Below are 6,000 nucleotides of genomic sequence, written 5' to 3'. Positions count from 1 at the left end.
CTCCCACGAATATACCTACGAGTTTTTTTCGTCTTTGATAAATCAAGGTGAACAAGAACCAATCAATAATAACAAACTTATATTCCCGAAGAAAAACTTAGTATTATCAATCACCTCACAATAATCTTAATCGATGCAGCGAAAAAAGATATTGCGGAATCACAAACGATGAGACGAAGTTTGTTTGTGCTTACTTTTTATCTTGCCTATCGGAGATATAAAATCTCAATCCAATTATTTCAATTGTACTCGTACGGTAGAAGATGCAAGATCAGATCACACAACTATGATAAAAATAGTAGTATCGGTCTGGCTTTACAATCCCAATGAAGTCTTTAAGTCGTTAACCTGGTTTAGAAGAAGAAACCAAAGGTTAAAGAAGAATCGACTCTATCTTAGCACAACTAGTATCACACATAATGTGTGGGGATTAGGTTTCCCAGTTGCTAGAGTTCTCCCTTATATACAATTTCAAATCAGGGTTTGCAATCAATGTTAGCTTAGTAAAAAAGCATTCAATATTCACCGTTAGATGAAAACCTAATTAGATTCAAGATAATATTTCTCAACCGTTATATCGAAAACATAGCTTGTCACACACATATGAAATGTCCAATTTTAGGTCTATGAACCGTACCCAAACATTAACATCTGTAGGTTCAACAAGTCAACCAAATGGTTAGCCATATGATTACTCTTATATCAAACTTATTCTTCTTCACCATAACTAGTTCAAATGACTCAAACGAACTAGTTAGAGAGTTATTCAATTGCAAGGAAATCTTATGTAACTACACAAGACACAATTGAAGCAAAATCGGTTTGATTCACTCGAATCGGTTCATGAACTTTATAGCCACGGTTTGCAAAAGCATTCCTTAATTTATTTAGACATTAGTTCAAGAACAACCGACTTTAGATATAACCTGCTCAAGTTCGCGGACTGGGTTCGCGGACTTAAGCTCATGGAAGGAGTACACAAACTCCATCAGAAAATCTCGGGCCGAGAAGTTCCGCAAGTTCGCGGACTTGGCTCAGGCCACTTCCATTTCTCTTGATCAACAAAGTTCGCAAACTTTGGTTCAAGGAATAAGGACTTATACATATATGTGTTTCCACAACAATGCTTATATCCTACCAATGGTTATGTAATCTAAACTCTCATTTTAATCATTGAAATATTCTCAGAGGACGGATATAACCGTTATTCACATACCATTTTTCGTCAGAGCAATTTTCAGAGTGATTGAAACATAACATGACTTTCATCACTAGGTATAGATGAATTCGGCTAAAGCGAAAGCTTACCAACACATATTTCGAGAAATACATAGGCGAGATAAACTCGGCTCGAAATAGCAAATGCGCATAATGAAAGTATATATATCAAAACGACGTTTGTCTCAAGAATAGGAGATAGAAAAGATATACTTTTGAGTGACAGATAAGTTCAAGTCTCCACATACCTTTTAGTCGATGAAGATCCACCAGTTCCTTGAGTAGTCCTTCGTCTTGTATGATGATTTCCATGGAGTTCTTTAGCTCAACTACACTTTCTATCCTAGTCCGAGACCTTTAGCTATGTAGGCTAGAAATCAAGACTTATAGTTTTGATCACTAACATTGGCAAACATGGTTGAGATTGCAACGCATGCGAGTTCGACCGATCAATGCTCTAACAATCTCCCCCTTTATCTATTTTAGTGGCAAAACTATTAATACATATGGAATACAAAAAATAAATAAATTAACATTTGTAGCTCCTATTCCACATACCTAATCTTCAACATTACTCGAAATCTTCGTCACTTCCAAGTACTCCAATGATCCCAAAGGTTGTAAGTTTAGCATCATCGTTGTTGAAAATCCGTAGCTATAACAACAAGAAAACAATAGTTCTCAATCATTGTTATACAGTGTCATAGTATCATTACACAACGTCAAAGTCCAATTGTATCACAACTTCAACTACAATACTATGGTGATATGTATCACTCCCCCTTAGTTAATACTCCATCTCACATGGAAACCACTCCCCCTTAGATAATGATACGAAAACCATATTTATTTGTAGTGTGAAATACATATTAATTCTCCCCCTTTTTGTCAATAAAATTAGCAAAGGTACAAGAACGGGATCCTAATGAAATTTCCGAAAGAGACATTTCTTGACCAAAAGAAAGCAAAAATATCAACTTGTTCTTTAGATGCAATCATAAAGCCGAAGCTAAATGCATTCGTCAAGGAGTTTATAAAGATACAAGATAACCCCTATAATATTCCATAGCCGCACTCCCCACAAAGATATGGCAATTTCGCAAGTTCAAAAAGAACTCTCCCCCATATATTGTCATTCCCGAAAGAACCACAAGAGCGACCTTAATTTCGAAAGAAAAGAATGATTTCTTTGGTCATAACAAATCACATACAAGTATGTATTTGAATCCAAAATATTCAATTAAACTAACCACAAGAGAACCCATGTTTAATTTAATCGACAAATGCTCAACATAAGTGAACTTATGGAGACTCAATATATACAATTAGATTAATCACAAGAGAACCCGTAATTAATCTAATCGAAATACACAATCAAACTAATCACAAAAGTAATAAATTTAATTGGTCGTGCTCGCATAAGAAAGCTTACGGAGCAACAACTAAATAACCAAACAAGAAGATCAAAAGTTGAATATGCTCGACATAAAGTACCTTACGGAACAACAACATAGCTAATCATGAAAATAATCAACTTGGTCGTTCAATGCTCAACATAAGACACTTCACGGAGCCTCACATTAATACATAAAATATGGATCAGGGAAGATCAATTATTGCGGAATACAACAGGATTCATTCTATTTTCCATCACTATTCGCATAACGACATTTAATAGACATAATCCTTGCAAACAAAAGATTTTAACCTATCTTCCATCAAAAATTGACAATATAGACTTAACTTTTGTATTTGTCAAAAGTCCATTCATTCTTTTATCAACATATGAATATCGACATTCGAAAGACTTTACTTTTGATAAGTTATGGGACGGTCAAGTTCACGGACGTAAACACACACATCCCATAAAAAAATTGCAATATATAAAACCATAAAGATTAATACTGCAAAAATCATCTTCCAAAAATTTTTAGAATTTAAACCAATAAATCTAAAAACATGAAGATGAAAACGTTGGACATAGCAATGTGTAATCACAATAATGGATATTCCAAATTCTAGTAATCCTTCTCAAAAATAAGAATAAATTCTCATAAGAAGTTTCCTAGGCAACAAGACAAACTCGTAATGCACATACAAGATGATTTATCCTTATAGGGTAGAATCAATCTTTTTTCGCATGGATTTACACCAATAATAGCTACCAAAGCCGTATAAAAATATTTTCTTAACAAAGAAGAACATACAAAGTCAATAACGACTATGCACCATAGTTCACAAAGGATGATTGTGAACATTCAAGAATTCCATAGCACTACGTACTACCTTCCATTCTTGAACTTCCTTCTTTGTGATTCACCAACAACATTCTTGTAAAAGCTACAAATTATCTTAGAAGAGTAGTACTCCAAGAATCCAAGTGCCCAAGTTCAAGAGAAGTGGAACAAGTGCAACGAAACGGAGCAAAATACTCAAAAACAAGAGACAGAACAAATACCAATCTTAACTCATCCAAATTCAAGGTTTCTCATCTCCAATTCAAGAGAATTCAAATAGGAAGAGATTGCAAAAAGAATGAGGTCAATCCGAGTTCAGATGAACAAGTTACGACCAAAACAAGTTTACCGAATATCGACGTCAAGTATGCATACGGGTTGCAAACGAATTTTCGTATCCCGGGGCAGTATGCAGACGGGGTTTACGAACTTAAACCCCTGTATTTTGGTTTTAAATGATGTTATGCATACTTGGTATGTGTACCATGAAGTCCAAACATCCCGAACTAATGTTTTCAAACCTAAACATTTAAGAACCTTAAACACAGATCAAGTAAGGTAGAAATGAACAATAAGCAAGGTACATGGATCATTATAAGTACTCATACAAGTAATAAAAACATAAAACTTGCTCAAGTTTATAGACATACCTTTTTAGAAAAGTCCAATTGAATTCTACAGCCTTACCGAATATAATCTGTGCGCCCCAGTTGTTGTGTTTCCCTCATTGTATACATAGCAGGACATTTCTTGGTGAGGATGCACTTTCAACACAAACAAGTTGTGTCGAGGTGAAAAATGTCTTCCTCACCATGGAACCAAGAAATAGTTTCTTTCCAACAACTCTTAAATGTTGTAGTGTTGAGAAACACCTAAGGAACTGTTTTTATAAATATATCAAAGAACTTCAAGAGAACCCAAAAAGATTTGTGTTTTTGATTTCTTGTTTTCCAACTTATAAAAAACAGTTTCTGCAGATAGTTTTTAGTACTGTGAGGGGAAACTCTTTTGATAAAAAAGATACGTGCTAGATTCTTCATAAAAGAAGACAATACCACTATCTTGATAGGAAGTATCAGGAATTGAGTAAAGAATCAATTCATGCTTTGAGGTGATACACTCAGATAACTGAGATTTAAACTCCTCTTGTAATTCGTTTAGTTTATCACAACTAATTGGATTACGCAGAGGAGGAGCATTGCTCTCACTGATTAGTAAATCAATATCAACCTCAACATGAATGTTATTCATCATAACTTGATTTAGCCTGTCAAGAGATTCTTGCTCTTTCTGGAGGTATAACTCAACATCAAGAGATAAGCTCTCAAGCTTCTTTTCAAGCCCTGAAAACATTTCAAGGAATTTTAAACCTGATGGAGGTTTAGATATAATTTCTTCTGCAGATTTTATTAAATCAGTCATGGAAGAGAATTCTGAAATCCCTGGATCTGGTGGTGCATTTATTGAGATAGCACTACTATTCATAGAGTCAGATCGTCACAAACACAGACTTGTAAGGTCTTGAACGTGTTTGTCTTCTCTGATACCAATTGAAAAAGTGGGGGTATAACAACCACACCCAATATTTCGCTTAGCAATCTGTATGGACAAACTCCAATATACTTTCTAGAGAATAAACTAGATAGTCAGACTCAATCTAGATAAAAATTATATCAAAGAGTTTATATCTCAATATCTCGATTTGATATATACTCAAGCAAATAGAAATCTGCGAGTCTTTATCAAATACTAGAGAGATAACTTGGATGATACCAAAGACCAATATCCAAGTGTCAATCAATTTAAATCAACAATCAAAAGGTCGGATATTCTAATTGATTGAAAAACGCACAACATGTGATATTTCAATTATATAAACAAATATAATGCGGAATAGAAATAACACATACACCAGAATTTTGTTGACGAGGAAACCGCAAATGCAGAAAAACCCCGGGACCTAGTCCAGATTGAACACACACTGTATTAAGACGCTACAGACACTAGCCCACTCCAAACTAACTTTGGCCTGGACTGTAGTTGAACCCCAATCAATCTCACACTGATCCAAAGTACAGTTATGCTCCTACGCCTCTGATCCCAGCAGGATACTGCGCACTTGATTCCCTTAGCTAATCTCACCCACAACTAAGAGTTGCTACGACCTAAAGTCGAAGACTTTAATAAACAAATCTGTATCACACAGAAAAGTCTACGATAATAGATAAATCCGTCTCCCACGAATATACCTACGAGTTTTGTTCCGTCTTTTGATAAATCAAGGTGAACAAGAACCAATCAATAATACCAGACTTATATTCCCGAAGAACAGCTTAGTATTATCAATCACCTCACAATAATCTTAATCGACGCAGCAAAAAAAGATATTGTGGAATCACAAACGATGAGACGAAGTTTGTTTGTGATTACTTTTTATCTTGCCTATAGGAGATATAAAATCTTAAGCCAATTATTTCGATTGTACTCGTACGATAGAAGATGCAAGATCAGACCACACAACTACGATAAAAGTAGTATCGGTCTG

This window comes from Papaver somniferum, chromosome 9, assembly GCF_003573695.1.
Source record: "Papaver somniferum cultivar HN1 chromosome 9, ASM357369v1, whole genome shotgun sequence".
Classification (NCBI taxonomy): Eukaryota; Viridiplantae; Streptophyta; class Magnoliopsida; order Ranunculales; family Papaveraceae; genus Papaver; species Papaver somniferum.
The sequence above is the reverse complement of the archived record's forward strand: the minus strand, read 5'-3'. Positions refer to the sequence as shown.